This window comes from Vigna unguiculata, chromosome 4 (assembly GCF_004118075.2).
Source record: "Vigna unguiculata cultivar IT97K-499-35 chromosome 4, ASM411807v1, whole genome shotgun sequence".
Lineage (NCBI taxonomy): Eukaryota > Viridiplantae > Streptophyta > Magnoliopsida > Fabales > Fabaceae > Vigna > Vigna unguiculata.
In genome coordinates this window covers 3924585-3935064 of record NC_040282.1, presented here as the reverse complement: position 1 = coordinate 3935064, position 10480 = coordinate 3924585, and positions in this window count along the sequence as shown.

Genomic DNA, 10480 nt, shown 5'->3' with positions numbered 1-10480 from the left:
CTTTTTCTTCTTCTTGTGTAAGTTGTATCCCAAGTTTCCTTGTACAAAACTCCCTTTCACTATGATCTTTATAAACACCTTGAGACTCTTCTCCATGAGTTATGTTATCATTATTTTGATTCAACTTTGTAATTGCTTCCTTATGAGCGCTCACAAGTTGTTCAAAGGCATTCCTAATTGTTAAAAGATTCTCATAAATTCATATTTAAGTAACTTCTCCACATTCCATTACCTAGAATTTGAGTTATAATATCTCATGTTAATTATACACGAATGTAATGTAATGTAGTAAGTATCCAAATGATATAATTATATTTGGAGCATTTACTTTTTAAGTCTCTTCCGTGAAACTTTGTTTCAATTAGATTTGACGTTAATTAACCATTAAATAATAGTATGTTTAATGTTCTACCTACGTGAACATATTACCAACAATCTAAATTATTTTTGCAGAAAAAGAGAAAGAATTGAAGAAATTGTTATATATATATATATATATATATATATATATATATATATATATATATATGTATATATATATCATCGTTTTTTTAACATTAGTTCATTTTGTTGTGGATACCACCCATAACTCTTTATTAACATTGTTTGTGATTTAAAAATACTTTAATTATCTTGACTTTAGTTAAAACACTGATGGTTTTATTAGTCATCTTTTAATCATCAAGTTTAAAACAAATTATTTTCTTTGAGTTGTAAAAAAAAACGAGGCTTATTAATGGAATATAGGTTCTTTTGAACTAAGAAAATAAGGTTTTTGATAAATTTGATGATTGATGTTAATGTTGAAAGCCAAAATATTTGATTTAGTATCACATTACAAGAGACGAGTGTTCAATTAAGTCTAACCCCCGAAAATTTTGCTCTTTTGTACAAACTCAACTTGTTAGTTTACTTATTTTTCATATTTTAGTATATTAGTTTCTATTAAATATCTCATTATCGTCTTTATATCAAAAGTACATAGTTCAATTAGTGCGGATAGTGAAAAATTGTTTACCCTACTAACATTGTATAAGTCTATTAAGAAAAAGATTTGGCCATTTCATTTTATTACTTGTATGATTTAGTAATCTTGCCAAAGTCATAACAATGGTCTTGTCATATTTTCCTTGTGTGAATTTAATTTTTTTATACCCAAACTAGAAGTCATGACTAACTTTCATGTTTTAATACTTGTCTTACTCACCATATTTTAAAATTACAACTAAACAAAATCTATATATTCAACAATTACAACCACATAAATATATTCAACGATTGTAGTAAAATAAATGACTATAGAAATCACAAAAACAAGAATAATCAAAATGATTAAAAATAAAAGAGATTATGTTTTTACTAAAACATTAGTTGATATTGAAAAATGTCTTCATTTTAAAACTTTTTTCCCCTTCATCTTTGATAAGTGTTTAGAATATATTAAATTTTCATATAAATTTGACACTTATCATGCTTAATTGGTCATATTTTGTAAGTAAACAACTCCTTTTAGTTTATAATTACAGAATGAGGTACTAAAAAGAATAAAAATAAAAAATTGATGAGTTTGTGATGATTTTGCAATAATATCTCAAAGAATTAAAAATGATGCAGTTGAGTCCCAAAATCCACGATTGAGCTCTAGTAAGGTGATCAAGGAAGGATTTAGAACGTGACTTTCGAAGCTAAGCCACAACAAAATGGTGCTCAACACTTAAGGTGATACACGGTTGAGTCACAAGAGAATGATGTTTAGCGCTAAAAGCAATGCATGATTGAGCCACAAGAAAGTGGTGTTGAGCCACATAAGCGACAAAGACAAAAGAAAACCCTTTAAAGAAGGAAACTTTCGTGGCTGAGCACCGCCAAAAAATTTCTATAAATAAATACCTTAAGTCCTCATTTGAAACATTGAGTGGAGAATTAGGAATGTAGTAGTAGATTAGGAATAAGTTTGTGGGACTCGAGAGAGATGCTCTTATTGTAAATCCTATATGTATAGATGTTGTTGGAATTGCATTGCAACATTCTACGAGTAGTTAAACTCTATGGTATTGAGGTTTGATGTAATCAATTCTAATTTTATGTACTAATATTTCTTGAATATTTATATATGCTTTCATTCAATAGTTTGTGGTTTGATTTGAGTTGAGTTGAGTTGAAAGACCGATCTCAAACTGAGGTCCAATCAAACCATCATACATGTATTAAATGCTTTTATTGTATTCGGAGGAGATAGTTTTGCATAATAAAACAAGGATTCATTCAACCAGGAGTGGAGAAATCACATTAGGTTTGAAGTCCTTAGGTTCTAAGCTGCAAACATGGGCCTAGATCTACATAGAAAGAGTACTCTCAGAACATTGAATGATTTGCATATTAAGTAGACAAGATAATAGTGGCGTAGTAGTAGAAGATGAGATGAAATCCAATCGTAGCATCTACTTCACTCAATCTATATAATTACTATTATCTATATTTATATGTACTTTTTTATTAAAAAACCCAAAAACTAATTATCAATACACTTGCTAAATCCATCTAGATATGATAACCCCCATTCGACTATTCTACAAATGACTTGGTGCACTTGTCAATAGGTCACACAACTAGATATCTCTTTTAAAACTTAAATTTGTGTGATGTGGGGTTTTTTGGGCTCAAGCCCAAGGAACAAAAATATGTTGTGGCTTTTTTGGCTTAAGCCCAATGAACCAAAAAGTTGTTGTGACTTTTGTGGCTGAAACCCAAATGTGCTAAAAATTGTTGTGGCTTTCGTGGCTCAAGCCCATTGGAGAAAAATTGTGTTGGCTTTTGTGGCTCAAGCCCAAATGTGTTAAAATTGTTTTGACTTTTGTAGTTAAGTCCAATGAACTAAAATTCGCAACTAAAGTTTACCCCGATCAATATTCATATACTATGCTATACTATGTTAACTTATTTAGGAAAACAATGTTGATTTGAGTATTGAAATACTCTTCAAAGCACTTTATACTTAAATTACGCATAACATGTAGAAAACTTAGAAAGTTATTTTAGGGAATAACTTGTCGTAATTAATTCCTTGCACATGTGAAACTTAATATATATATATATATATATATATATATATATATTGGAAATTATTATCTTTACTTACCAAAAACAAATCATAAAATTACAAATCAATCTAAGATAACAATTTGATGCATAATATTCATGATTTATTTTACACGTTATTTAATTCAACAAAACATTGTTTTACCATCATTTTTCAATCAAGAGATGATAGATATCATTCAACAAATTATGCTTAACTCATTCTAAACACTTTTGACTTACAAACATCTAAGTATTTCAATATAACTCAACATCTTTTTGAAAGATTCATATTGAGTGTGTCACACCAAAGACTTATATTTAACATATTTCAAGTATACTTACCTCAATTATATGAAATTAGGGTACTTTTTTCTACAAAATGTATACTCAATAGTAGTACAAGAATCTCTTGATGTTTCTCACTGATTGATACCTTAATCAAATTGACTATCAATGAAGTTAAAATATCTTCTCTTTTTAATAAATTCATGTACTTAATAACACAACCACAACTTATCCATGATTTCATTCTAGGTATCAATATTTACTTGACCATTAAGGATCACATATCTCAATCATTAAACTATATCATTCTTTCATCATCAATTTATCACTTAAATATTTTTTCAATTATATCAATCCAATAAATCCCTTTATAACCAACTCAATCCATCCATATTACTCAATACCAAACATAAAACTTTCCATAATCTCAATAGTTAATACAATTTTCTTAATTGATCACACCTTATTCTTATTTTTTTATATATAATTTATTATTTCTAATGACATATTTTCGTTCATGAATCAACTATATCATTACATACATATAGACACCACAAGAAAAACTATTATTACCGACGGTCAAAATCTGTCGGAAATGGCCAAAATTCGTCGCTAAATCAACATTACCGACGGATCATCGACGATCAAAAATTCGTCAGTAAAATGTTTGTCTGTAAAATTTTACCGACGGAAATCATGTTTCGTCGGTAATTACCGACGGAAAAATCTGTCGGTAATTATCGACAAAAAAATTCGTCGGTAAATCTGTCGGTACTTACCGACGGAAAAATCCGTCGTTAATTACCGACCGAAATATTCGTCGGTAATTACCAAAAATCCGTCGGTAAATTTGTTACACTATTCATCTTCTTCCTCCTCCCTCTTTCAATTTTTTTTTGTGTTTTTTTTTGTGATCGCCGTCGCTGTCGCCGTCGCCATCGCCGTCGCCACTGCCACCATCGTCGCCGCCACCGTCGCCGCCGCCGCCGTCTTCTTCTTCCTCTTTCTTCTTCTTCTCCTTCATCTTCTCCTTCTTCCTCTTCTTTTTCTCCTTCTTCCTCTCTTCTTCTTCTTCTTATTCTCCTTCTTTTCTTCTCCTTCTTTTTCTTCTTCTTCTCTTCTTCTTCTTCTTCTTCTCCTTCTTTTTCTTCTTTTCTTCTTCTCCTCGTCTTCTTATAAGGTGAGATTTGGGCGGGAAAATTCTCGCCTCTTTTACCGACGGAAAAATCCGTCGGTAATTCAATTTTGGGCGAGAAATTTCCCGCTTCTTTTGTCGACGGATTTTTCCGTCGGTAATTCAAATTTGGGCGGGAAATTTCCCGCTTCTTTTACTGACGGAAAAATCCATCGATAATTTGGTCGGTAAAAAAAATTTGAATTATCGACGAATTTTACCGACAGATTTTTCTGTCGGTAAATAAAATTTTTTTTACCGACGGATTTTTCTGTCGGTAATTAAAATTTGAGAATCCGTCGGTAAAATTCCGTCGGTAATTTTAATTTTTTTTGTAGTGAGAATCATAACCTCACATACGTATAAATAAAAATTTTCACTTAAAAATATATAATTGAAATTAGGGATATATCATAAGTGACCTATATTTTCACTAAACAATGAAAGATTCTTCGCTCAAGTTGATAATCCATTGGTTGAGCAATACCCAATGTTTGCTTGAATAAATTTGAGTCACTTTAACAATAATAGCTTCTGAGGAGAGATAATTTATTTGGCTTTTTCCTCATTTGAACATCCAAAAGCAAGTGTTTGAATGTCCAATCACAAAAAAAAATTCAACAATGACTCTCATCACTCAAAAGTCATACAATCACTTGAGCAATATGAATTTTAACATCAAGCCATAAGTTATAGTACTCAAGGGTGGCAATGCGGTTTGGCTCAGCCTGCACTTGGCCCGCAAAATGAGGGTCGGGTTGGTCGTCCCGTATTTTCATCACGTGCTAAATTCAAAAAAAAAAATTATTGATAAATTTTTCAATGTTTAACAAATTGGAAAACTTTAACAAGTTCACAAAATTAAGGAAAGACTTTGGGGAGTTGGATAATAAATTGATAACTCAACATTTTCATCATATTCATATTTGTACTTTGACATACACGATGTATTCTTCAAATTTTAGCACATTCAAAAATACATAATATTTGTCTTTTCTAGTCATACAAGAATTTGGAACGTTCATGCAAAAGTCCATAAGTCCAAAAGAAAAGTAATCGGTATACATAAATACAAATTTTGTTTTTTTTATGTGAGTCGACCTTTTGCTTGTTAGGCTTCTGTAGGTTAGCAGGCTAAATATCCCAACCTGCCTTGTATTTTTTTGACGAGTCTATGGTAAGGGTGGGCAAAAAAATCCAATTTTTATGATTCAATCCATTTTTTCTATAATCCAATCCATTTAAAATCCATTTTATTGGATCTAGATATCAATATAATCTACATTTTATATATTTTATGGATTGGATATCCATTCTCGAAATCTGGATTTTCAAAATGGATAATCCAAAATATCCAATCCAAATTTTTACTTTATATTTTTTGTTAGGTTAGGCTAAAGGTTGAGACGTGAGACGTGGGACATGGGAGACATGAGACGTTGCACGTAAGACGTGGAACGTGAGACATGGAACGTGAGACGTGAGATGTGGGACGTGGAACGTGAGGGACGTGGGAGATGTGAGACATGGGACGTAAGACGTGAAAACGTGAGGCATGGGACGTGGGACGTGGGACTAGAGAGAAGTGAGAGACATGAGACGTGGGACGTGAGAGACGTGCGACGCGGGACATGGAACGTGAGAGACGTGCGACGTGCGACGTACGACGTGAGATGTGGGACGTGGGACGTGAAACGTGTGACATGGAACGTGGAACGTGAGACGTGAGACGTGGGACGTGAGACATGCGACGTGGGACGTGGGACGTGTGGGACGTGAAACGTGGAACGTGGGGGACGTGAGACGTGGGACGTGGGACGTGTAACATCCCTATTTTTAATAAAATATATTATTTATTTTAAATAAAACATTTAGAAAATATTCTATTTTTACTAACGTTTTGTATTTTATTATGATGTAGTTTAAGCATTAAAAATATTATTTTAATAGGTGCGTGTGAAAAAAAAATATATATGAAGAATTTTCTAAAAGAGAAAAAAAAATAATAATAATATAGAAAAAAAAAGAAAAAAAGAAGAAGAAGAAGAAGAAGAAGATAAGATTATGAGAAAAGATAAGAAGAAAAGAAATAAGAAGATAAGAAGAAAAGATAAGAAGAAGAGAAAAAAAAATTAAAAAAAAATAAAAAGAAGATAAGATGAAGAGATAAGCATTATCTCTTTATTAATGTAAGTAATGATAGTTTTGAAAGAAAAATCTAAATAAGCACATGGCTTGCTTATATATATATATATACATATGAATGTTACGTAAAGGGAGGTGAGAAAGTGAGAAAGAAAGAAAGAAAGGAAGGAAGGAAGAAAGAGAAAGAAAGGAGAGAGAGAAAGAAGAGAGAGAAAGAGAAAGAGAAAGAAGAGAGGGAAAGAGAAAAATAGGAAAGAAAATTTAGAGCAAAGATTCAAAGAGATCCTAGTTCTTTTCAAATATTATTAGTGTGCTCTTCAATCAATAAGGTAACGGGGAATTAGGTTAAGCTCTTATATATTAATCTTGATAAGCTCATGGGTTTTATATTAATCTTTTATTTATTTTGACTCATATATTATTCTATTTACTTTCATTTATTATCCTCTTATATTTATTTTATTTAATCTCCAATTATATATTGATCCTATTTATTTATTTATTTTATTTTATTTACCTCTATTTACGCACTGGTCCTATTTATTTATTTTATTTTTATTTATCTCCAATTACGCACTGGTCCTATTTATTTATTTTATTTTTATTTATCTCCAGTTACGCACTAGTCTTATTTATTTATTTTATTTTTTTATTTATCTCCAGTTACGCACTGGTCCTATTTATTTATTTTATTTTTATTTATCTCCAGTTACGCACTGGTCCTATTTATTTATTTTATTTTATTTACCTCCAGTTACGCACTGGTCCTATTTATTTATTTATTTTATTTTATTTACCTCCAGTTACGCACTGGTCCTATTTATTTATTTTATTTTATTTACCTCCAGTTACGCACTGGTCCTATTTATTTATTTTATTTTATTTACCTCTAGTTACGCACTGGTCCTATTTATTTATTTTATTTTATTTACCTCCAGTTACGCACTGGTCCTATTTATTCATTTTATTTTTATCTCCAGTTATGCACTGGTCCTGTTTATTTATTTCAATTAATATATCTCAAGTTATGCACTGGTCCCGTTTAATTTATATTTTTATATTTAATTATAATGTTCTAATCCTTATCTAATTATTTACTTAAAGTTCTTGCTTTGATTCTTATTTTATCATTATTTTATAATTAAAAATAAAAATAAATGTGAAGTGAAAGTAAATATTATTTTATTTAGTGAGCTTGGATAGAAGAAAATTGCATATCCATTTTATCGTTGTTTTATATTCTTTGTATATTGTTTATACAATGACATGAATTGATAGTCATCACATTTTATGACCTTTGAAAATACCCAAGAGTGTGTCAGTTAAGTAAGAGTTAAGTCTGGTTTCAATAAGTTGAGATTAAACCAGTGTCAAAGTGTTTGTATTTGGGAAGTCACAGTTTGGTACACTGCGGGATGAAAGGCAGGGACCATGGTGGGGTCTAAGGAAGTTTTACCAAGTAGGTGAATATCTGGATAGTTCAGAATAGCGCCCTGGACTAGGATATTCATAGGCCAAACTTGGGACTATCCGATACCTGCTCGGCATCGCCAAGGTTAGGTAGTGAGTATATATCTCTTTTGTGAGCCGATGAATGGCTAATATTCTCGAGAAAGAAATAATTATGATTGTACCAATATTTTATGAGAAATACTCAACTACCTAATCACTTCCCAAAGCAACTTTTGATGTTCAAATTGGATCATCAGAAGTGGAATATGGATCCATATGTCTGGTAAAACAAGATCAAGTTTGGTGGTTATAGGTCCAAATCTAGGCCCCCGGTGTCTGCATTGTTTGTTGAGTTTATTAAGATTGATATTTAAGGCTTATAAAGACCTCACTCCTTTCATATTTTTCTTTCATATGTACCTGTTGCATGAGCAGAAGAGGAACCTGCTCAGTGAGAGTTGTTCGGGATATTATTGGTGGATCTTCTGAAGATTGACTCATGGATAATTTCTATTAATATATTTAGGAGATATTAAAAATATAGATAATCTTCTATTCTGATGTAGAACTCTTAATATTTTACAAATATATATTTTTGTAATATTTCATGAACAATTATAGAGATGTAAACTATATATATAAATATGAAGTTATGTTATTATTAATGTTCTCTCAAGGATAATCTTATGGTAAAAAAAAAACAATTAATTCCATATCTTTTTATCAAATAATAATTATTTAGTATAGTAGTCGGGGTGTCACAGGACGTGGGACGTACGACGTGGGACGTGGGACGTGTGGGATGTGGGACGTGTGGGACGTGAAACGTGGAACGTGGGGGACGTGAGACGTGGGACGTGGGACGTAAGACGTGAGACATGGAACGTGAGACGTGAGACATGAGACGTGGGACGTGGGACGTGGGGGACGTGAGACATGGAACGTGAGACGTGCGACGTGAGACGTGAGACGTGTGACGTGAGACGTGCGACGTGAGACGTGTGATGTGAGACGTCCGTAAATACTAAACCTTGAAATTTATATTCATAAACTTTAAAGCTTACAATTTAATTAAAAATTTTAGAAGTTTAATAAAAGAATTGTTAATGTATCCATAAATTTGTACTAACAAAGTTAAATTATACTCTTGTAAGAAAATGTATTAATTAAAAGATATTAAATACATATAAAATTGAAAGAATAAAAATATGAGGATGAAAGTAATAATTAATGTTTATTTAACACATAAAAATAAAAATTATGAGGATAACAACAATAATTTATATTTATTAAACTCTTAAATGAGCAGAAGGAAGCAGAGGATGATCTGAAAAGTTAAACTGAGGATGGGCAAAAAATTTAATTTTCATGATCCAATCCATTTTATTGGATTTGGATATCAATCTGATTTACATTTTATATATTTTATGGATTGTATATCCATACTCTAAATCTAGATTTTTAAAATGGATAATCCAAAATATCCAATCCAAATTTTCAGTTTATATTTTTGGTTAGGTTAGGCTAAAGGTTGAGACGGACTAGCTCAGATTTAGTCGTATTTGATTGAGATGGCGTGACCCTATACAAAATTTGGTTGAATTAGGGCAAATTCTGTCAAGTTGGTCCCGATCGAAATTTGGCCTATAGAACATGCTCAAAATAATTGTATTTATCTGATTTGACTAGTCGCATATCTAAAATCACATTTATAACCATAATCACACAATTCTCTTAACTACTCAATTCAATATCCAAAAATACACAAAAATATCAATTTCATTTCACCAAACTCAACAAATTTCCGAAATACAAAAACCAACTAGTTCCACAATTTAGGTTCGTTACCCATACCTATAATTAACATGCTATAATAAAATGCAACTTTAACACCTAAGTACTTTCAACTCAAAGTTAAAAAATCTCAAAATATTATTATACTACTTCCAAAACTCTAATCTATAAAATCAACACCTCCACTTATTCAAAGTATTAATTTTAATACTATTTTATCTACACCAAGGGAAGCAAATTAACATTACTCAGTTTCTATATTACCATGTACTTGTTATCCTTTGGTTGAGTAAAAAACAAACCTAGAGAAAAGTAAAGTTAAAAAATAATTTTTGTCATACAGCATACTACATAACAAAGGAAAGAGAACCATATGCCCAAATTAAAATTTCCCTTCTTTGATGAAAAAAATTGAGAAAAAAAATAATTTTTTGATAGTAAGAAGTAAGAACTTTTTATATTAAAAGAATGTAAAAATATGTAATATAATCTCTTCTATCTAATAAACATAAAAATACATTATTTTTCTCCTTTAATTATATAATTAGA